The 24455-nt window shown below is 43.8% G+C and overlaps 1 long non-coding RNA gene and 1 pseudogene across 1 annotated transcript in view; one reads left to right on the top strand and one right to left on the bottom strand.

Moving 5' to 3' along the window:
• Positions 1-2993: 2993 nt before the first annotated feature.
• LOC117712408 (NAD-dependent protein deacylase sirtuin-6 pseudogene) lies at positions 2994-4568 on the bottom strand (annotated as a pseudogene).
• A 1963-nt stretch (positions 4569-6531) lies between these two features.
• LOC143442976 (uncharacterized) overlaps positions 6532-24455 on the top strand; it is a 31016-nt gene continuing 13092 nt past the window's right edge. The window contains exons 1-2 of the long non-coding RNA XR_013111605.1: positions 6532-6681; positions 15925-16050. This is a non-coding gene — a long non-coding RNA (uncharacterized LOC143442976). The remainder of the gene's footprint in view (positions 6682-15924; positions 16051-24455) is intronic.

Genomic DNA, 24455 nt, shown 5'->3' with positions numbered 1-24455 from the left:
AGAGACAGTAGAGTAAATGGAAATCACAATAAATACGGCCATAAGCTGAGTTCATCAGGGGTTCCTGGAAAAGCTAATTCTGACCGTAAAATCTTGAAGGAAAAGGAGAAGTTATATATGAAAGGGGAAGGAGGTTCCAAATAAGGGAACAGAGCATGTAAAATAACATGCATAGTCTGGACAGTTCGGTCTGAGCTGACTGAATGTGAATGGGTCTGAGGGATGAAAGATTTAGACTACAGAGAGGCAGGGTATGTTAAGAAAAACATCACGTGGGGGCATGGGAGGGGGTGGAAGGAAAGGTGAGAAATGATGAAGTTATATTTTAATTAAAAATATTTATAAATATTTATTTATTATGTATACAGTGTCCTGTCTGCATGTATGCCCAAACTTCTGAACTTAACCTTCCAATCTAGAGAGCCACGCTACAACTTTAAGCAGAAGTGTGACATCATCAGGATTAGAAAGATCATGGGGAAGCCATTGAACACGGCTAGGGAGAACAATGTGGTGATGGTGGGGGAGAAAAGAAAAGGAAGGAAGACTTGAATGTGGCTTCCACGAGTTCATGTCTGGCTAGATCAAGGTGTGCAGGAGAGGGGGTCATCTGCTGAGACCCAGAGAAGAGGCATAAAGAAAAATGAAAAAGAAGAACAGAAGAAGAGAGGCGGAGGACAGGAAGCTGACTACAGATCTAGAGGACAAGTCTTACTCCAACTTTGGAAAGCCATGTATGTCCATGCTCCTACTCTCTCAGAAGTAAAATCATCTTCATGATTCATAGCAGCCGAGGTGCCAGTCAGCTGCTGCCTAGGAGTCAGAGGATGCTCTGTAGAATGTTGCAAACTTTGCTCCTGAGGCCAATGTCCACATTCGGCTCCCCACAATCTTCAACATAGATTACCTATCCCTGTCAGCCCAGCTAACATGTTATCTTCTCTGCATTGCTGGTGTATAATTTGTCCCCTATTTTATAATATTTATCATTGTCTAGTATTTCTTTTTGATTATTTGTCTAACCTGCCTCTCCTACATGTATGAGTGTTTTGTGTGTGTGTGTATGTGTGTGTGTGCATGCACACGTGTATCTTGGTTCACTTTCAAAATAAACACAACAGATTGAGCACTTTAAACAACACAACTTCTTTTCCCCTCACAGTTCTAGAAGCCTGGAAATTCTAAATCATTTTATCAGCAAGATGAGTTTCATTCTAAGACTTAGTGTTGCTGACTTTGAGTCAGTCAGTGATCTTTTTCATTTTAGTAGCTGAATTTGATTTCCTTCTGCCGATTCTGTATTCCTGAATTTCTTGACTATAAGTAACTATACATAAGTAGATAACAGGGCACCTGATTTATACTAAAGTTAGACCTTCAGTCTTCCTACTCTTGATAATAGCTAGATTTTCTCCTTGTTTTCCTTTCTCTTCTAGAATATAGAAATCTCAAAGGCAAGTGATATCTGTTTCTAAGTCTTTCCTCAGGTTTCCAACAAAACCATATGACCTGATGTCATTTCAGTTTCAGTAATTCAGTGAATACAGTTCCAGGCCATTTAGGGACAGTAGAAAATACACTGAGTCCACAGTTGGAGCTGCAGCTGCTCTGCTAAGGCACTAAAGCAAAGATTCTGCCGAGAGAATGTTTGCATCTTTCCCCCGATAGTTCTCTCTTTCTCTTTTCTTCTCTGCTTTCCAACTTCAAAAATTACTTTAAGCACATTTTATTTACAGGTTAGAGCAGGCAGGCAATGGCATGTGTGTAGATGTCAGAGGACAACTTGTACACACCATAAGCACAGTAATTAAAACCTTAAGTGTAATATTAATCATTGCCCAACTGAGTATGAACTCAGAATTCACACGGTAGGAGATCACCAACTCTGGAAAGTTGTCCTCGGACCTCCGTACCTACGCCATGTCATGCCTGCCCTAACCCATTAATAAAATGTGATTGCAGCACACACACGCACACGCACGCACACACACACACACACACACACTAATATAGATTTCTCAGGGTGTACAGGCCTTCCCGGTCAGCCCATTTCCTGTTTTTCCTAGATAGTGAAGACTATTCTTAAATTGACTGAGCTCGGAAAATATTCTGTTCTGGCAAGATAACAGGTCATGTGAGTAGCAGATATTTTTGATTTTGTAATAAAAAAAAATCAAAGATGAGTTAGACAACGGCAAGACATGTGTGTTAAAATAAGACCCTGCCTACACCTAGTCAAAATACATAGAATCAAGCAGGGTTTGCTTTTATAAACCCTGAGCTGATATGGCTAGGTGCTGCATCTTGGGAGTGCTCTCAGGAGCAACCTCGTTGCTGGGTTCAAGTGCCAGTACCAAAATAATAAGCTTCTTCTTATTAAAAACTTATTCATGGCCATGGTGAGTCTCTGAGTAGCCCCAGACCCATACCAGTCGTCAGGCTCAGCAGCAAGTGCCTTTACCGTCGAGCCATCTTGACGGTCCAAGACATCTTTTTAAATACACCGTATGGGCTTGGAACTCTCCTGATTACCAATACAGTAATGTCCCCCTCATCTGAGGTTTCACTCAGTGAACCTGCAAGTCAATCTGTAGCCAACCATGTAGAAAAAAAAAAAACTGGAAACTCCAGAAGAATCTGGGTGTGGTGGTGCACATCTGTAATCCCTGTTCTTGAGAGACAGGCAGGATGAGGAATTTAATAAGGTCATCCTCGGCTATACGGTGAGTTTAAGACCAGCCTGGGCTATGCGTGATTTTGTTTTTAAAAAGGAAAAGAAAACCTCCAGGGGGAGGTTTTTCACTTAAATTGTACTCTGTTTGGAGTGACGTGACAAGCTTTGTGTCATCGCACTTTATTTTTTTATTATTTAAAAGAATGAAAGGAATTTTGTATTTATTGCATTGGGAGCTTCTGGAAGCCTGGGGCCCTTAGCACAGATGGGTGCCTGGTGGGCCCCTTTCTCTCCTATGCATAGGTGGGCCCTTGGTGGCTCTGTGTCAGGGTCCGGGGGTGCGTGCAGGGGGCAGCAGTGGTGTGTGGAGTGTGTGGCTGCCGCTCCGGGCACATCCTGAGTCACAAGTGGGGCTGAGTCACAAGTGGGGTGTGATTGGTGGAAAGGCACATGGATCTCTGGGACACAGCCTCTTCCACACGTGAGGGACTCCCTGTACCCTGAGATTCCCCTGAAGGACCTGGACAAGGGACACAGTGAGGCTAGGAAGGAAGGAGCTGTGCTGGACGTGGTGTGCCTACCCACCATCCCTGCTACAGTGGAGGCTGAGGCAGGCAGGGCTAGCTCCAGGCCAGCCTGGGCTACAGCAGTGAGTTCCAGGCCAGCCTGAGTGACTTAGGGAGCCCTGGTCTCAAAGAAAAATCTGAAAAGAGGCCAGCGTGTGCGATATGCAAACCTGGGCTCAGTCCCCAGGATATAAAAAACAAACGAACAAAACACCCAACATGTATGGTTCCTTCAAGTACTCCTCCCGCCCACACACTCGGGTCAGCTGGCCCCCAGCCACGGTCTTCACTCTTTTGGGGGGCCTGTGGGATATAGGGCTGTTGGGCTTGGGCTTACACGAAGCATGTACTGAACCACTGAGATGCACAGTGGGCTCGGCCTTGGGTGCTACTGGGTGTGGCAGAGGTGGCGGGGCTTTCTCTAGCACACAGGGTCTGTCCCAGGTAGGAATTTCCAGCCCCAGATGCTTCATGAGCCTGCACATTACCTCATCCACGTAGCCGTCGTTGCGCAGATCAGCCTGGCGGTCATGTTTTGTGGGTTGAAGATTGACAATGACCAGATGGCCTCCACGGCGCTTAGTGGCAAGGGGCAGGTTCCCGCTGGGGTGTATCTGCAGCGAGGTACCCAGGGTGACAGACAGGGCTGCGGTCCTGCTGACCTTGTCAGCTAGCATCAGGCAGTGCATCCTCCCAGTCCAGAATGGTGTCCCTCAGTTCCCCTCTACAGGCCCGAAGTCCCCTCGACTTGGCCACTATGTAGAGTCGGCCTGTGGCCTTGAGGCCCATGGTACCCACAACCGTGTCTCTCACGTACTGAGTCTTACTCTTGGGACATTCCTCTACCAACACATTTCCGTGCAGCTCTGTCAGCTTGTCCCTAGGACAGCCCGAGCGCATGTGCAGACCGTCTACATTCTGGCTGACCAGGAAGCTGAGGAAGCCCATGCCTTCCAGCTGAACTAGGGCCATGTGGGTCTTCGAGGGCCAGGCATTCTCGAAGGTGGTGTCAAACTTGGAGGTCAGGCTACGCTCCTCCATGGTCCACACGCCATGGGGGCTTCTGAAGTCGGGGATGCCAGAGGCAGTGCTGATGCCGGCCGCCCATGTGGAAAACCACGCTGGAGGACTGCCACATCAGCCGGGCCAGCCCCCACACTTTGCGTTCCAGCTCCTCTGGTGGGGGGTCGAAGATCTCTAACGCATCGCTGTGTCCTACCCCAGGGCCTTTGCACACGCTGAACCCTCTTCTCAGCGTACTGTTCCAACAGGCACCCACTCTCCTTTGTCCCGTTCAGGTTGTGGCTCACGTGACCTCCCCAGTGACGTCATCTTCATCCCAGACCATCATCTCACATTAAAACACAGAGAATCCTCCTGTCATAGTGTCAGGCCAGTAACAGCCTAATAGCATCTACTTTATTTCATCTCCTGGCATAGCTCTCTCTCTCTCTCTCTCTCTCTCTCTCTCTCTCTCTCTCTCTCTCACACACACACACACACACACACACACACACACACACACACACACACAAACCACCTCTCTTTCTCCCCAAGCTCTCACTCTGTAGCACTGGCTAGCCTGGAACTCACAAAGACCCACCTGCCTTTGCTTGCCAAGTGCTGGGACCTATAGGCATGGCCACCACACCTCGCCTAGCTTTGGATCATTCTCATGGCAAGAGAGATACAGATACTGTGCAGTAAGATGTTTTGAGAGATCACACTCATGAGGTATATTATTGTGGTGGTGTTTTTTCTATTTTAGTCTCTTTTTTTTTTTTTTTTTTTCTATGCCTGCTATATAAATTAAACTCAATTACAGTTACAAATGTACAGGGTAAGAAGTACAACATACATAGGATCAGATACTACTAATACTTGCAGTGCTAGGCCTCCCCTGAGCACCTTGGAATATGTCCCTGTCTTAGTCAGGGTTTCTATTGCTTCACAAAACATCATGACAAAGAAGCAAGTTGGGGAGGAAAGGGTTTATTCAGCTTACACTTCTACATTGCTGTTCATTACCAAAGAAAGTCATGACTGGAACTCAAGCAGGTCAGGAAGCAGGAGCTGATGCAGAGGCCATGGAGGGATGCTACTTACTGGCTTGCTTCCCCTGCCATGCTCAGCTTGCTTTCTTATAGAACCCAAGACTACCAGCCCAGGGATGGCACCACCCACAATGGTTCCTCCCACCCTTGATTGCTAATTGAGAAAATGTCTTACAGCTGGATATCATAGAGGCATTTCCTCAAGGGAGGCTCCTTTCTCTGTGGTAACTCCAGCCTGTGTCAAGTCGACACACAGAACCATTCAGTACAGTCCTCCATGGATCAGGAGGAAAATGACTTGGACAAAGATCCAGTAACAGAAATTAAACCTAAACCAACATAGGAGAAATCAAAGGCTCAATGATAGAGCAACTGATACAAAGCAGAGACAGACGACCCCTTCTTTAGACACAAGTAGATTCAAGAGTTCAAATAACATCAAAGAGACCTAGTCTCCCCTCAGACTCCCCCTAAACTGATTTCCTTGTCCAACTGGTTTCTCCTACATGTTAGCCCACGTTCAACCAGCCCAGCAAAGACCAGCTCATACAGCATGCCCTTGCCCCGTGCTTTTTATATGACCATCCAAACTTCATTCTCACGGCATTAAATTTATTCCTAAGAAATTTCTAAGCCAGCCACTTGTCCTAATACGTAGTCAACAAAGTTTGAGACATTCACCCACCAAGGAGGAATGGATGGAATTATTCAAGATGTCCCTATAAAGACAAGGTATAGATGCCAGAGGAGGCAAAAACTATACTTTTTTTTTTCTTTTTTAGTTTTAGCTTGAGCTTTTTTTTTTTTAATTCATTTTTCAATGCCTGCAATTACTTACTACTTGATAAGCCTCCCCCACAAGCTCAGGATCAATTCCTAAGGGCTTCCCAGCTTACTTTAATCGAAGGTAAGAAAAGCTTGGTAAGAACACACCTCACAAACTGAAGCAGTTGTCTCACAACAGGCCGTTACTCCTTTTGCCTAGAAACTGGCTGAGGGAGCAAGAATTGATCGCCGAGTTATTGATGACTTGGCTCTCCCCGGTTTTCTGGGAGGACGTGGAGCGGGCAGTTCTACTGAACTGTCAAGTCATCAGTTTGCTCATTCCTACCCCCAGCAGTGATTAATAACCCTGTGTTGGGCCGAGCATCTCTGCTTAGTGCTGAGTCACTCACCTCGCTGGAATACACTCCTCCTCCTATCAGCAGCCTGCAAAAGTTAGCTCCTCAGGGTGTACAAAAGCAGGTTGATTCGGGAGTCTTACTGAATGAGACCTACCGCCACTTTTAAAAGCACACATTCAGTGGGACACTGAGGTCCAAGGAACTGTAATGAGCCTCCACGTCTGGGCCTCTGTCTGATGTTCTATTTAAACTCCAAGTTGCAGGTAACTACATCTTTTCTATTGGGTTTAGTATTCTGTTTCTACTATTAAAACGTGCCTCAAACGCGGTGGCTTCAAACAACGTATTTATTACTACTGTTGGAGAGAAGAAATTCTACACAGAGCTTGCCGAGCCAAGCCCAAGATTTCTGCAGGGCCCCATGTCCTTCTGGGTACTCCAGAGGAGAATTTACTCCCTGCCTTTTCCAGTTGTCATTGTCCACTTTAGCCCTTGGTTCTTAGATTCGTTTTTCTGTCCTCAAAGCCGGCAGTGGTCCCAAATTCACAGTCCCAACTCTCTCTTCTGCTACCCTCTTCCTCTTTAGAGACCCCTGTGATTACATCTGAGTGGTTCGGGTACTCTTCCTACAATGAAGTTCGATGTAGAGCCAATCTCCGTGTCACCTGCAGCCATAAGTCCCCTTTGCTTATGGGGGACTTATATGGGGACTACCACTGCCTGGCTGAATTCTCCTTTTTTCCACATAAATTTTCAGCCTCTGACTCCTCATGTTTTAATCAGCTCTAGCACCTTTTCCAATTCTCTCATTAATTACTGAGTTATAGAAGATCCCTGTCCTGGAGTATACACACGCACACGCACACGCGCACATTATAGATATATTCTAATGCTTCTAACATTAAAATCGTCCCCTTCTCTTCCACCTTTTGCATAGGTTTTAACCCCGGAGGAGGATGGGCCTGGCAGGAAATCGGCTGTAATGGCTGATGGCTGAAAGTCAGAGAGAGGTTAGGCTGTGCTCCCGGCTCCTCGGCTTTACCCTGTAATCAAGCTAAGGAAATTAAATATCTTCTGCCCACTGCTTTATCTGGAACCCAGAAAAGCCTTACAGTCTCCTTCTTAAAAAGAAGACTTTTCTTCTTAAGAAAACTTTTTCTTTCTTAAGAAAACTGAAGTGGCTACCACCCTATATCCACTCACTGATATACAAATAGGACTCTTCCAGTACTAAATTAATTTTAAATAAAAATTAAGCCTATCTGCTTGAAAGTGTAAAATCCTCAGTTACTGTTGCCAAGGCCATTGGAATGGAGTCCTCCATTCTGATGAGTGGCAGTTGCTCTGCTCTGTTCACCTCAAACAACCCTGACACAATAACTGCCTATGCATTACCCTCGACTCTGAAATATAACCTCCTAAAACATAAAAGTTCCCAGGAAGCATGCTGCCAGCGGGATCTAAGGGAAGATGAATTTAACGTGTTGCTATTCCGAAACACTTTTGTCATTTTATCATGGGGGACTGGATAGCAACTCTATAGACCGAGATCATGCATGCAAAACATGAAAAAACAAACAAATGAACCACTCCCCCCACCCCCAATGAAACAGACCGGTATGGTAGTACAAGCCTTTAACACCAGCATCCCGGAGCTGAAGAGGAGAGAATCAGGAGTTCAAGGCCAATCTTGGCTACATGTTGACCCTGTCCCAACAAACAAAAACAAAATAAAACAAGCTATCCTACAACATAAAAGCATGAATAAGCAATAACAACAGCAATAATAATAATATAATAATAATAATGCAAAGAACAGAAGTACTTCCACTACACACACACACACACACACACACACACACACACACACACACACTGGGCTTGGCATGGATATTTGAAACCTCAAAGCCAACTCCTACTGACATACTTCCCTGACAAGGCCACACCTCCTAACCCTTCCAAATAATTCTTCAGCTAGGAACCAAGCCCTGGAATATATGACCCTATGGGGCCATTCTGCTTCAAACCACTCTGCATGTGACATTGTGATATCAGGGTTACATTTCAGAATGCTGATTCCACTGTCTCCTCACCTGGACCTGAAAAGGTGCCTGATGGGTCACCACCATTTTCTGAACATGTGACCAGCGGAGAACTGACCAATAATTATACATAAGCATGCTGATGATCGCTTCATCTTGAGACTCCCCTTTCTCCAAAAGCTCTATCCTCAGGGAGACAGATTTCAGACTTGAAGCACCCTGGGCTGTTTAAGGAATAGCGCTTTCTCTTTTTCATAACTCTCGATTTCAGTGATTGGCATGTATGTGACAACTGTTCATCCCTGTAACAAAATGCCCAAGAAAGATAACTTCACAGAGAACAGGGTTCTATTCTGGCTCCTGGTCTAAGAAGTTTCCATTCATGGCAGGCTAGTTCCACTGTTTTGGGGCCTGTGGTGAGTCAGAACCTACTGGTAGAGTGTGGCGAGTATAGTTGCTCACCTTGTGGTGAACGGGATACAGAGAGGCAACAAGGAAAGGCCCTGAGACAAGGTTTGTCCTTTACATCTCCTGCAATGCATTTTGTCCAATCAGGCCCCAGTTTCACAGTTCCCCAGCACTTGAGCTGTCACGCCCCACTCATCCAGCAAGGAAGACGCAAACAACCAGACTCCAGCAAGGAACAACGAGAACAATTGCAGAAGCGCTCTTTTAGTTTTCAGGAGGAGACCCCAATGCCCAGGGAGAGCTGCTTATATACCCTCAGCCCTGGGCGGGAAAAGTGCATGGAGGTGCACGATTGGTCAGAATTGCAGTGCCTCATTAGCATACCATATTAGTATAACCCGCCCGGGAGGGGGTGATTGGTCAGGATCATGGTACTCCATTAGCATACCCTGCTCGATTGTGGTACTTCATTAGCATACCCCGGTCCGGAGGGGTTTGGCGCCAAACTGAGTTGACGCATGCACAGTGCACTATTTACTAGTAGCTGATACCAGAGGCCGGAGCCATCTTGACCGGCCGAGTAGGGTGGGCGGCCTACATTGAGCGGTAGAAACGGGGCCAGGGCGGTGTGTGTGTGTGTGTGTGTGTGTGTGTGTGTGTGGAGGGCTGGAAACTTGAGGGCAGCCTGTGCTGATACTGAAACCTTGTCCTGAGAACCTAAGGGCTGGGGATGGCTGCCACTTAGTGGTTAGACAGCTTCACTAGAACACACAAGGCTCTCTGTTTGATCACAAGCAAAAAAAAAAAAAAAAAAAAAAAAAAAAAAAAAAAGTGTTCTTTAAATATGTATGAGCTTCAGGTCGCTGAAAGCATGCACCTGCCCTAGGACTTTATTAATTTCTATGGTCTATGTCAAGCTATAATGGATACTACATAATGCTGGCAACCAAATTAGAGACACATAGCCTCGTAGAGTTTCAAGCTGGAGTTAAGCAGAATCTCTCATGAAGCTGCCGAATTGGAGAAGCTGAAACCCAGTTGGTGGCTGGAGGGGAAATAGATGTTGTACTGGTTCTGTCTTGATCCTCTCTTCCTACCTTTGACATCTTCTGGGGAAACAGTTCTCATGAGGATTGCGTTTCTTCAAAGGCTACTCTGTGATATCTTCCTTTGAGTGCCCAGACTGAAAGAGCTACCCTCTCTGTTAAACACCTTGCTTTGTGACACAGTGATAGAGAGTTAGTAGGCATTTTAAAGCAACTCAGAGTAGGAATTGTCACTCCCTGACACTCATAGCTCACTGGCCAAGGAAAAATCAAATGATCAATCCTAAATCAATGAGGTGGAAAATATAGTTCTACAATAGGAAGGGGCTAAATATGTAATTGCACTTGAAACAATGACACACTCTACTTCATAAGCCCTCTAGGATTAATTAATTGTTAGAGCCATGAACAATTAAGCATTGTTAGAGCTAATTAGAGTTAGCTTTAAAATATGAGTTTGTGGGAAGTAGATCAAGATTAACAAAAACCTATATTCTATAATCACACCAGCTTGTTCAAAATACTTTCAAGTATATTACAAATCAGTAATAGAAATGCAATACAAGTCAGAAAATAAAAAGAAACACATGAGCCGGGTGGTGGTGGCACACACCTTTAATCCCAGTACTTAAGAGGCAAAAGCAGATGGATCTCTGTGAGTTTGAGGTAGCCTGATCTACAGAGAGAGTTCTAGGACAGCCAGGGCTACACAGAGAAGTCCTGTCTTGTAAAACCAAAACAACAACAAAATAAAAAAAAAAAAGAAAGAAAGAAAAGGGAAACATGTGGAGTTAATTTAAATACTGCATTTAACAAAAAATATTGTCAATATTATTATGTAGTCAATATTACCAAAGACTCTGAAAGAGTTTTGAGACAAGATCTTTCTCCATTAAACAGACTGGACTCAAGCTCACAGCAATCATTCCGTCTCAACTTACTGAGAATTGGGATTACAGGTATGAGCCACCATACTTGGCCAATATGATTTTGAGTGCTTACCATACAAGCGTTTCTACCAGCTGAGCTCTTCCTGACACCCTCGTTTCTATTTTCTTTGAGGAGGCTCTTTGCTTTGGGATTTCTGAAAAATACAAACACACAGTGATCTACTTAGCAGAAATCAGAGTCTTGGTTCTATTACTAAAAGAGCCATATTTCTAAGGGAAAGCACTGTTACTTAGACATCAGCTGTTTGTTTTCTGAATATGAGTGTTTATTCTGTAGAAGCGTTGGGAGTGATCAGGAGCAGGGACCTGAGTTTCAAAATTATAGGGTGAATCAGTGCTCTTAACCTCTGAGCCACCTCACCAGATCCAAATATTTGTTAAATTTTGATTTTAAAAAAAAACAGTTATTATAAATTGAATATCATGCCTTTTTGATTTTTCCTTCCTTTCTTTTTTAAAGATAGACTGTCACTATGTAGCCCTGGTTGGCCTAAAACTCTTTCTCCTGAGTGCTGGGATTAAAGGTGCATGCTACCATGACCAGCCCCTTTCAAAAAATATATATGTTCAAGCCCTACTCCCAGTATCTCAGAATGAGACAGGACTTGAAAATAGGGTCATTGCCAATGTAATTTTCGGTGGGAAGCCACAGTGGAGCAGGGTGGACCCCTAATTCAATAATGTCTGGGCTTCCTATCAGGAGATGGCCATGTGAAGACAGAAGAATGTTGGGAATATATCTACAAAGCAAGTTGTGTCAAAGATTGCTACCAAAGGCCAGGAAGAAATAAGAAGGAATCCTTTCCAGTTTTCAGAAAGACAGAGAAATAGCAGCCTACTAACGCCCGATTTTAGATTTACGGTTTCCAGAGCTAAAGACAACTCGCTTCTGCTGAGTTACGCCACCCTGTTTTCAAAGCCTTGTCATAGCAGTCCTAAGAAATGACTACCAGTGTGTATCTTCTGGAATTTTAATAAGATGCTTTTAGGCATTTCATATTCTTAAGTTTGAATTCATTCTTTTTTTTTCATTTTTCATATATAGTGAGAAAACAAAAGGTCATACGAATTTATTATTTATTTTTTAAAATTGACTTTGCTGGCAAAGTGAGTCACAGCAAGTAAAATCCAAACAAAGACAGAGATAAATATGTTGTTTTATTTAATCCAAGAAGATAAAGAAATTATTTGCTATATAATGTGGCTTCTTGCCAGAGGAGTTGTTTGGAAAACAATTATAAGTACATTAAAAATGACATTTACAGAATCAACTATCAAATTATTTGCAGAATACACTTAAAATTAAATTTTCCTTCCCAAGTCCAATATCAAAGAACATCATTAATATTGTTTACAATATTAATTATGCAAAGTAGGTACAAGATGGCAGACTCACAAATAAATTGACAATTTAGATAGAAACTATTCACCCTGAAAGGTCTGAGCAATAGTTTGAAACAGTGCTTCAAGTACAGAGATGAGATTCAAGTATCATAGAGGTTTCAAAAGCCCTATGTATTACCGAAATCGCTCTCAAGACTAAAACATTACTTCACATTCTGTCACATCATAAAACAAGCCATACCCTCTATTGACTATGCAGAAATTGGAGAATGCTTAACCCAAGTTCCTTGGCCAATAAATTAACCCCTCTGTAATCAGAAGGTCCTTAAGGGAGACAGGATGTGTGGGCCTGACATGAGGTGTAATCTCCATTCCACCTTCACCCTTCAGTCACATACACAGGTGAAAGGGCGTGATAAGCAGGCCTAAGGCCTAGAGATATTTACATACTAATGAGATACCTGAAGGCCAGAGGTTGGAGTCAATTAAGCATTCCTCCCCAGCCCCTCCCCCCTCTTCCCCTCCCTATTTAACTCAGGTTTACCCTGGGTTTTAGGGGGCGCACATCTAGATCCATTCACCATCTGCCATGCCAATAAACCAGTTTTGGAAACCCAAGGACTTCCTTGTGTGTTGGGGCCTCGCCATGAGGAGCCGTGGAGAGGCTTTTACTAAGCAGCCGGGCCTAACTTCCAGCTGGAAAAACCCAGGGGTCCTCAGCCCGTGGTGTGAGGAACCCTGCAGTTCCCCAGCCACTTTTTTTTTTTTTCCTACAAGGATGCACAGAATCAGTATGACCTTGCTTGAGATAAGGCTTGAAGGTTAGTCCTCATTCATCTGGAAACAAAAGCAATATGGGGCAGCTCAGCTGGTGTCTTAGTTACTTTCCTATTGCTATGATAAAACACTATGACCATGGCAACCTATGGAAGAACAAGTTTATCTGGGCCAAGTTTCCAGAGGATAAGAGTTGTCATGGCTGGGAAGTATGGCATCCAGCAGCCCACAAGGCAACTGAAGTCGGAAGTTGAAGGCTCGCTTCTTCGTGAAACAGGGAGAGAAAAAACTAGAAATGGTGTGAGTCTTTAAACTCTCAAAGCCATACCCAAGCAAGGCCATTCATTCCCCCTGAACCTACTCATCACTGGGGATGACGTATTCAAAGAGGATGAAGGAACATCTCATTTAAACCACCACAACTGGTAAAACATTTGCCACATAAACACAAGGACCTGAGTTTAGGGTCCCAGAACCCATGTAAGAAGCCAACCCAGTGGTGAGTGTCTTTAACCAACCCTGTAGAGGCACTGACAGGCAGATTTCCAGAGCTTCCTAACCAGATAGTCTAGCTGAATTGGTAAGGTCTGGGTTCAGAGAGAGACCCTGTTTCAAGTTATGAAGCAGAGTGAGTGACTGAAGACACACAATGTCAACTTTTGGCACACACAAACACACACACACACACACACACACACACACACCAATACAAACTAGACAGTAGCCTGTTTTGATCCTGAAATATTCACTGATAAGAACCGAAGCTGAGTTATGTTTAGAGTAATAGCCCATCTACACCACAGACATTCTCTCCCGTACAACTTCTACACAGCCATCTTTTCTAGCTATGGAAATTTAACTTGACACCTACTGTGTGCTGGGGACACAGACTTAAAATAATTTGCTCTCATGGAAAACACAGTATAGCATGACATGTATGCACAGAATGAGCTGCTCTATCAAATTGCTTATATACATGACCGTTGCTATTGAAATATGGAGTGTATGCATTGCCGTGTGACATGGGATGTATAATTTCCACAAAACCATACTTTTGCCCTGTATTTTAATGCCTCGCTCTTCTGAGAACACTGGGAATGATAGAGACAGAGAGATGCTAACACAGTTTAATTGGTAACTTAACTTACAAAAAAACAGCTATGGACACCTTTGAGAATTGTGTGCCAGCACACTGCGGCCCCTTCCACCCAGCTGCAAACTGTGATGTAGACCCCTGCCTTGTGGCTGTCCATGGAGGCTGGCTTGGGTTAAAGTCCAAAAAATTACCACTTGAATACAGTTTCATAAGGCAGGAGCTGAGGTTGAGCCTGTGGAGGAGTGCTGTTTGCTGGCTTGTTTTCCAAGCATTTTTCAGATTGCCTTTTTTTTTACAACCCAGGACTAGCTGCCTGAGGATGGCTCCACCCACAATGGGCTGAGCCCCGCCCACCTCAATCATTAATCAAGAAAACGCCCCCTCAGACTTGCTAACTTAGGCCAATATTATGAAGGCATCTTTTCAACTGAGGGTCCCTCTTCTCAGATGACTCTAGCTATGTCAAGTTGACAGAAAAACTAACCATCATAGTGTGTGTGTGTGTGTTTGTGTGTGTATTAGAGAATGGTTACAAAACAGTTAAAGAAGTCATGCAATTCAAAGATTCTTTTTTTTCTTTTCTGGAAGCAGAGGCAGGATTGTAAAGACAGCAGTACTTGGGTAAGACATTAAGGATCCCAGTTAGAGAGCTGCTGGCGTCACAAAGTTGGGCTTGGGTTTCAGAGGCAGGCCACAGGGGTCAGTCAAGCTTTAGAGGGGCAGGACTGTGGAAATGAGGTGCAAGACCAGGACCAGATAGATGGATGGGGCAGAGGGATGGACAGCAGTTTGAACAGACCATGTCAAACAGTGGTGACGAAGCTGAGCTGAAAGCCTGAAGGTTACTGGGAGCTCTCTGCCTGTTGGTATGCAGACACACAGAGAGACAGACACACGGACACATAGACTCACAGACACACAGACACATAGATACACAGACACACAGAGACAGATATATACACAGAGAGAGATGCACAGGCAGGCAGGCAGGCAGGCAGGCATTCACTCGCAAGCGTGCACACACACACACACACACACACACACACACACACACACACGTGCACCAGCTAGTCAGATAACAGGGTGGTGAGACCTTTCCTGTCTCTGTTAGGTGGCCTCAATTTTTTTTTTAAAGACAAGGTTTCCTGGCTGAAACTCCCTATCTAGACTGAGCTGACCTGGAACTCACAGAGATCCACTTGCCTCTGCTTCCCAAGTAACGGGATTAAAGGCACGCGCCACCATACCTCACGTGTCCTATTTAGGGCGTCAGGTTATAAACTACTTTAGTCTGTTGTTTTTATTAAGTTCTTGGGCCTGGCTTTTCTGCTATGGTTTTTAAAATAATTTATTTTTATATGCTTTGGTGTTTTGCCTGCATGTAGGTCTGTCTGTATGAGGATGTCTGGTGTTGGAGTTACAGATAGTTGTGAGCTTGCCACGCATGTGCTGGGAATTGAACTCAGGACCTCTGGAAGAGCAGTCAGTGCTCTTAACCGCTGAGCCATGGTTTTAATATGTTCAAGGACTTATATGTTTCCAGCTTACTTTTGATAAACTTGTATATGGTACCTTTGCAAAATTCCTTCTTCATCTTAGGAGTAAGTTACTTATTAGCTTTTGCCTCAGCCTGTGTGGTCATCCTGCCTCTGCATTTGCACTCAAAATAGGGCCAAGTGGTCCTTGTGAAATGGAGTCACTCAGGGCAAGTCTCAGTCTAAAGGCCCGTTTTACATATATTGAGTAATCCAGAGAAGAACACCGCCTGCTGTCCATGTCTGTTTCAGTGTCTGGCTGTGATGCAGCTTTGCCACAGTGTATCTCCTCTGTCATTCCTACCCAGGTGACGATGGAGGGCCTACTTAAGAGAAAGAATGACTTATTCAAACTTGAGCTGAATTCATCTCAACAAGATGCGTGAGATAAATGCACTTCGTCGATGTGGAGACAATCTGGAAGTTCAGATGTGGTGAGACCAAGAGTCAAACAAAAAGTGTTTATTATATTTACAAATTCACCATAGACCCCTTGTCTTAGCCACCATTTTGTTGCTGCAAAGAGACACCATGGTGGTAACACTTCTTTAAAAAAAAAAGCATAAAAGCATTTAATTAGGGTTTACTGTTTCAGAGGGTTAGTCCATTATCCTCACAGGCAGAAGTAGCTGAGAGTTCTACATCTGGATTCCCAGGCAGCAGAGAGAGACAGACTCTGGGCCTGGTTTGAGCTTTTGAAATCTCAAAGTCCACTCCGTCATGTGACACACTTCCTCCAACAAGGCCACACCTACTAATCCGTTTCAAATAATGCCAGTCCCTGATGACTAAGCTTTTAAATAGATGAGTCCCCACAGGCTCATCTATTTAAAAATGTATGTTCAAACCATCACAACACTGGAAGGAGAATTATTCAATATGTATAGATGGAAGGTGTCTGTCCCTTTGTATCTAAGAAATTGTGTCCAGTGTTGGTAATAGACTCTGGGGGCCTTGAGCACACTAGGTAGGTGCTCTACGACTTAGCTCCCAAGCAACTTTTATACACATTAAATTCAAGGGACACATGCTGGGAACATTTTGAGGTGCCTCATGAGATTTCATATCATTCAGTGTCATCGCCTATCATATTGATAACTGGGTGAGTGGCAAATAGTCCCATCCTGGGTCTTACCCTAGAATGGCCTATAATTTCTGCCTTGGTTTCTTATTTAAACTTTGGAGGGCAGGGCTGGGGATGTAGCTCAGTTGGTTGAATGCTTGCCTGTCATGCACAAAGCCCCAAAGGCTTTGATCTTTAGCACCACATACATTTGATATGTTCGTGCCTGCTTATAACCTCAGCATTTAGGAGGTGGAGGCAAGAGGATCAGAAGTTCACGGCCATCCTCAGCTACTTACTGAGTTCAAGCCTAGCCTGAGATATATGAGACTCTGTCTCAAGCAACAACAAGTCTTGATGGATATTTAGGGTCAGGTGAACAAACACTCTTAGAACACACTGACAATTTGTTATTGGTCTAGATGGTTTTTATTCATGTCTAATAAATCCTTGACATACAAAGAATATAATCAGGCTAACCTTACACCCACCATTAGAGCACAGTAAGTTTTGAGTGCTTTTCTTCCCAAGCATAATATAGTCAAGTCACTAAAACACGTTCTCCACTAAACCTACAGTTACTTAGAAATAGCTCTCCTGTCAAGCCTGAGTTAATTCAACTTCCAGGGAAGGGTCTCACTAAGAAAGAAAAATAAATTCCCAATATCATGGCTGCAAATCCCGTCCTTGACTAAGTGATTGTTCCATGAAAACAATAGCCATTTTGGGAGTTCTTTTCAGTCTGGCCTGAAACTGTACTCTCCCCAGCACCCAAGCTCCTGAGCTACAATTGTGTATGTAATTGTGTGGCGTCTTAAAGGCATTTGCTGTGTAGTTTTTATCACAGAACAGCAGTAGATGACCAGAACCAAAAATACTTTTCTTCATATTGTGAGGCGGACTTTCAAGCTTTTCGTCCATTCTTCAGCAAATGAAAAGCTACTGCCATGTAATCACAATTTCCTGGGATTCTGTAAAACCATTAAAGAGGCACATTGATGGCCTCTGAATGGAGACACTGTAGCATGGTTTGGATTGGCTCTGTTCTGGGGGGTTCTTGACACTCATATGCTCAAATCAGACGTTTCAAAGGGTTCTTTTGTGTCCAAGACACCCAGACGGTCTGATTTCAACCATGCACTTCTGGGTGAATGCAGATGGCAACGGGGTGGAGTTGGGGGTCGGAAACGTCATTAAAGGCTGTTTTCATACTTCCACACTTTGTTTTTCCATGCTTCAGGCTTGACAATGATTAGAGTTCCATTTCTCATATCAATGTAAAGTGAAATGCTTTAAAGTCGTATTGTCAGCTGAAGGGCTTGCTTGCTTGTTTTAAATTTGGAGGGGAAAAAAAAAAGTCCAAACAGCCAAATACTGGTTAAATAGGGTTTTCGCAAAAGCAAGGACAAGATAGCATTAATCATTAATGAAAGCAGATACAGGTAGAGCAGGGAATATTTTGAAACTATGTTGATTGTTTTAGGTCACCTCGGGGAGCTTCTTTATCACATCTTGAAAAATGCCTCTGAAGTGTGTGCTTGTAGGTTAGAGTCTTTGCTTTTGTTTTTGAGACAGACTAATATACTCTAGGCTGATCGTGAACTCACTATGTACCGAAGGATGTCTTTGGACTTCTGATCCTCCTGCTGGTCTACTTTGTCTTATGCTCCACCTGGCAACTGATAGAATTATAGGTATGTGCTACCATGCCTGGTTTATATGGTGCTGGGATTGAACCCAGGGACTCATTCATGCATCAAAGCTGTCCCAGCCTGTGTGTATAGGATTCAACCATTTCATAATTTCACAAATTCAACTTTATTTTCTCACTCTCACTCTCCCTTATCCTCCCCCTCCTTCTCCTTTTCCCTCTTCCCCTCCCCCTTTCTTTCTCCCTCTCTCCATCTCTCTCTCTGCCTCTCTCTCCCTCTCCCTCCCCCTCCTTCTCTCTCTCCCTCTCTGTCTTCTCCTCCCTCCCCCTTTCTCTCTTCCTCCCTCTATCCCTCCCTCTCTCTTTCTCTATCTGTCTCTCTCCCTCCCACTCCTTCTCCCTCTGCCTCTTCCTCTTCCCATCCCTCCCCCTTCCTCCCTCCCCCCTCCTTCTCTCCCTCTCCATCAGCCTCTCTCTGTGTACATGCATGATGGTGTATGTGTGTGAGTGCAGTCACATGTGTGTCAACAACGTGTGAAGGTCAGAGGACAGCCTTCAGAAGTTTGTTCTATCCTTCCACTATTTGGGTCTTGTGGATTGAACTCGGATTGTCAGGGTTGGCTGCAAACATCTTTACTCAGAGAGCTATCTTACTAAGTCAATATATGTAATAGAATTTTAAAGCTGTTTCCAAGAGCTTTTCATGTACAGTGCTTGGTGAGCTCTCAGGAAAACATTTGTATTTTAAAATAGGGTTATGTTGTATATTCAGATATATTTAAACATCCAACATCCTCTTTTGTCATTTGTTGTTTGTTTGTTTTTCCAAGACAGGGCTGTCCTGAAATTCACTCTGTGGACGAGGCTGGCCTCGAACTCAGAGATCCACCTGCCTCTGTCTTCCAAGTGCTGGGATCAAAGGAGTGCACCACCATAGCCTGGCAACTTCCAGCATCATTTACTACCATTTACTATGGATGGAGCACTGTCCCATTGCCCTCACCATGCCAGTATTTAAAGCCATGTAGTATTAAACAAAGTGCTTTGGAACTTGCCAAAATTTCTTATTTCTATATAATAGAGGATCTGGTTTTAGTTCCAAACAGAGGACTCATCCTTCAAAATAAAGATCAGCCCTTGAAAAGGTTGAGGCATTGAAGCAATCAGGTGAGAGAACTGAAGAGTTATCATGTGACTAGGCTCTGGGTGGGAGAGCGAGGCCTCAAGGGCCTGAGACATAAGCAGATATCATGACTGCATAGGGCAGGAATGATACAAGCTCTGGGACTGGCTATGCTCTCCAGCCATTGTCTGTTGAGTAGGACTCATTCTGGAATGCGAGTTTGGTGAATTTCCTCTACTTTTTTTTTCATTCTTTCTTTAAACAGTGCCTCATTGTGTCATCCAGGATGGCCTCAAATAAGAGATTCTCCTGCTTCCCCCTCCTGAAAGCTGAGATTACAGGTGTGAGCTGCCATGCTAGTTTGAGTTATTTTCTTCTTTCATTCTTTTGTTCCCTCTTTCTCTGCCTCTCTGTCTCTGTCTTCGTCTCTATCTCTGTCTCTCTATCTCTGTCCTTCTTTCCTCCTCCTCCTCTTCCTCTTCCTTTTGACACAGCATTTCCCTGCATAGCCCTGGCTGTCCTGGAACTAACTCCATAGATCAGGTTTTCCTCAAACTCAGAGGTTGACCTGCCTCTGCTTCCCAAGTGCTGGAGTTAAAGGTGTGTGCCACCACTGCCCCGCCTGAGTTAAGTGATTTTCAATAAACCTTTTCAGCTTTTCACCAGGCCCATTTTCAAGGAATCCTTTTAAGGGATTATGTGTAGAAATGTGGACCTGGCTCACATGAACACCGACTGGAAATTTTGCCTCAGAGATGAAAGTAGAACTGTAGCTTCCTTGACTTGGGAGAGCTTTGCAGTGAACCAGATGTTCTAAGTGCATTTTAGCGCATAGCACGTGCTGTTCCAAACAGAAAGAGCCACATATTTGCATTTTGATTGTGTAGAATCCACTGTGGGTTTTTTTTTTTTTGTTTTTTGTTTTTTGTTGTTTGTTTGTTTGTTTGTTTGAGAAAGAAAGGGGAGCAAATAAGCTGAGAACTCCAGTGTTTGGAAAATCCATTAATGAATCCAACCTCACAGATGAGAATCAGTTCTCGGCTTTCCTTAGGTGTACTGTGCTCTAATAAGTGTCGTAGTGGAGAAGATGGTGGGAGACACAGGGGAGGGCAGAGGGGAAGTCTGCATGGCTAAGTTCACATCTGCCTCAATGCTGACACTGATGGTACAGCCTAATGGTCAGTGCCGCTCTCCATTCAGGCCCTCTGAAGTCCTGAAGTGTTCTGAGACTCCTGAGCAAGGACGTAAAGTCAAAAGTATGTATTCTAAAACCTAATTACCCAGGCTTAAATTCCAGTGATATCATTTCCTAACATGACAGTTCTTGGTTTCTTCAACTACACGAGAGTGACAGCTACCAAGCTTGTCTCACAGGAAAAGGGAAATAAATTTAGATGCCCGAAGTACTTCACGTACAGTCCGTATGATTATCCCAAAAAGCAGTATTTGGTATCCAGGTGCATTTCATTCCATACCGTGTACTGAGTTGTGACAATGGTTGGTCTGTGGAGATTACATAAGTGTCTGTGACTGACCTACAGATTAGAACTCATAAGTCCCCGGCCGCGACAGTCCATTGAGAAGTTCCTGTGCAAAGACTTAAGACCCTCCTACCAGGGGATGTTCAGGAACACTTGCAGGGATATTTGAGATATATGTTAATGGAGGTTACACACTATGTATTAAATTCCAATTGTTCATTTGAATGTAATTAATGAATTATAATTAATGATTAATTATAATAATATCAACCCAAACAAAGCAAAACAATTGAACAAACAAACAAACAAACAAATTCAAGGTTATTGAAGCAAAAATTTTCATGTGAATTGATAATTCCTGTCCACCAGGGGGCAGTCCTCTCATGGAAACCAAGAACAAACAGGTCTAAGAATAAATAAAAATCTGCCATTTTTTTTTAAAACTCCTTTTTAAAATTAAGTTTAATTTCACTAAAACTTATACTAGAGCTACAACCCACACCATAGCTGCTCTTGACCTCTGTCAGATGGACCGAGAGAGAAGATACACAGGAAGTGCTCGTTTGTCTATAGCCTGGCTTCGGAGTCAGGCGGATGAGCAAGGTTCTGAGGGATCCTCTATAAGGCAAACTGAACAAGCACTGTTCAGACCGGAATTTAAATGCAAGAGAACTAACGACAATTAGCACCGGTATTAAACCCTCAGACAGGAGACACTCATCAAAGGCACAAAGGACGAGCTGTACCTGCCCTGTCCCTTTCAAAAAAGTGGTACAGGAAGCAGTTGCTTGCTGTAAAAACAGGAACTCAGGAGATACACCCTAAAGTTTAGAATTGTCTGCCCACATTTTGTCAAGTCTGGGGTCTTTAGAGCTAAATAAATGACCATGTTTCACAGGCTCTGGGTTTCACATCTGGGCTGGTCAGAATATAAACACCATACTTAGAGATAGAAAAAAGGGGGCTTTTTTTTTTTTTTTTAAACTCTGAAAATTTCCCTAGCATTTGGAGGGTGTCTGAGCATCAGAATCTGCAGATAACAAAGGGGAGATGTCAGCTCTGTAATCTTATCCTGTGTTATAGAGACTGTCTTCCCCACATTGCCATTTTAATTTTTTTCTCACGAATAAAGGCTCATGCCAGGTTTAGTAGTCCTCTCTTTTAATCCCAACACTTGGGAGGCAGAGGCAGGCCAATCTCTGAGTTTGAGGCTAGCTTGGTCTACAGAGTGAGTTCTAGGACAGTGAGGGCTACAGACACAGGTAAACCCGGTTTGGAAAGACGAAAACGAAACAAACCAACAAAAACCAATAAAGGCTCAAGGAAAAGAAAGGAACTTCATCTTAGTTAGGGTTTCCATTGCTGTGAAGAGACACCATGACCACATGACCACCATGTCCACCAGGACAACCTTTAATTGCAGCTGGCTTACAATTTAAGAAACTCAGTCCATTATTATAATGGTAGGAAGCATGGCAGTGTGCAAGCAGACACCGTGCTGGGGAGGGAATTGAGAATTCTATATCTTGATCCAAAGGCATCCAGTAGGAGACTTTCTTCCGCACTGGGCGGAGCTTGAGCTCTAGGAGACCGCCTTCGCAGTTGCGCACTTCCTCCAACAAGGCCACACCTCCTAATAGTGGCCCTTCCCACGGGCCAAGCATGTTCAAACCGCCACAGACTTTTCAGAATCACGAAGCTGCAATGTCAAGAGCCACACCCTGAACCTGTGTAAGTTTTCCCTCTTCAGTGCATGTTCCAAGATACTATAACAAAAACATAAATAACATCATAAAGATGCATTTGGGCTTTTTGCTTTCTTCATCGATAACAAAGTGATAACTAAGTTAAATACCCCACCATTGGCTTGGTCTTACTGCCCCGAAGTACAAGACAGAGAGAGTTTGCTGTTTGTTTTTAGTTTGCCAATATCTATCTATCTATCTATCTATCTATCTATCTATCTATCTATCTATCTATCTGTTTGGCAGGGTTTCATGTTGCCCAGGTGGGTCACAAACTCATTAGTACCTAAAGAGGGCTTTGAACTCCTGATCTTCCCAATTCCACCTTCCAACACATGAACTACCACAGTAGGTTCAGGACAGTGTGGTTCTGAATCATCACTGAGTAGAATCATGTCCTCTGGAGAAAGGGATTTGGTTGTTTTGTACGGAGAGGGAACCCCCCAACCAGTCCCAATCAAATGAGGTCCCCTTCCTCTTTGATCTCTGAAGGAGTATAAGTGAACCTGCTTCCCATCTATGCTGCCATGGGTAATGCTGTTGGTCCCAGGAATGATTGCACAGTCACAACTGGGCACCTGTTACAGAAAAATCAGATCTTAAAACAAAAGGTACTTGAAGAGGTGCGTTTCTGGGAAACTGGAGGTTAAAAAGCAAGGTACCTTAGAAGTCAAACAAAGGTGAAAGAATGCAAATGATCCCCACTTCTCCATCCACGTTACAAATGGAGGGCTCCCCCTAACACACAAAGACAACAGGTTACTTTGTTGTACTCTGTGTACTGGCTAACCACTCTGTCTCCATGGAAATGTAACAGGTTAATAGGTGTAAACCTCACTTCTCAAAGTTCCTTGATGCTGGTTACTGTTATGCAAGGATATGTGCCTCTGGGTCTGAGGATGGTTTGGTACACTCTTGTAAGAGTATAATTTAAGGCCAAGAATAAGCAATAATCAACATTTAAAGTATTTCACGAGCCAAACCAGTGGTGTGACATTTCAATTCAAGTGTAATGCCAAATAATCCTGATACAAAGTTCTCCAGTTAACTGTGAACTGTTAACTGTTCCCCTCCAGGGACAATTTGCCTGGTCCCCTTACCTTCATCTCCAAAAGGCATTGGGTACTACCTGTGGGTAGGAAGCCCTGCTCAGGAACTGCCAAGGCAGTTCTGGATATTGAGTCGAATTGTCCAGATAGCCCTGCTGAACATTTCAGGGCTGACATTGAGGCTGAGATCCCCTTCTGCCCCTAGAAATAGTTATTTTTTCCTTCTACCCCTAGAAATAATTATTTTTCCTTCTACCCCTAGAAATAATTATTTCCCCATATTTGGCATCAGGTTTTCAAAATTTGCCTCAAGAGAGCAAAGTACAGGTTGTATCACTGTTTAAATATATCTCTTTATTCCCTCTGTCAAATGAGTGAGTCTTTTTTGTTCCCTTGTTGGTAAGCAATTTAGAGAGAATGATGTTTGTAAGTTTCTGTCTTGTCGGGTTAATCATCTCTCTCTCTCTCTCTCTCTCTCTCTCTCTCTCTCTCTCTCTCTCTCTCTCTCTCCACTGCCCTGTATGGGATCAGTTTGAGAAATCTATTTTTTTTTTTAAATGGCCATGGCATTCTCAGTTTGGAGGGATAAAGGCCATGTGAACAAAAGTTTTAGGCACACAACAATGGAGCCTGTCAATTAGACTAGGTGGAAGCTAACACAACTGAATGCTTCCCTGAGGAAGATGGAACATGGCGAGGGAGAGAAAATGAGGCCAAAGGAATCAAG

The sequence above is a fragment of the Arvicanthis niloticus genome, chromosome 7 (genome assembly GCF_011762505.2).
Source record: "Arvicanthis niloticus isolate mArvNil1 chromosome 7, mArvNil1.pat.X, whole genome shotgun sequence".
Lineage (NCBI taxonomy): Eukaryota > Metazoa > Chordata > Mammalia > Rodentia > Muridae > Arvicanthis > Arvicanthis niloticus.
This window is presented reverse-complemented; position numbering and strand designations above follow the sequence as displayed.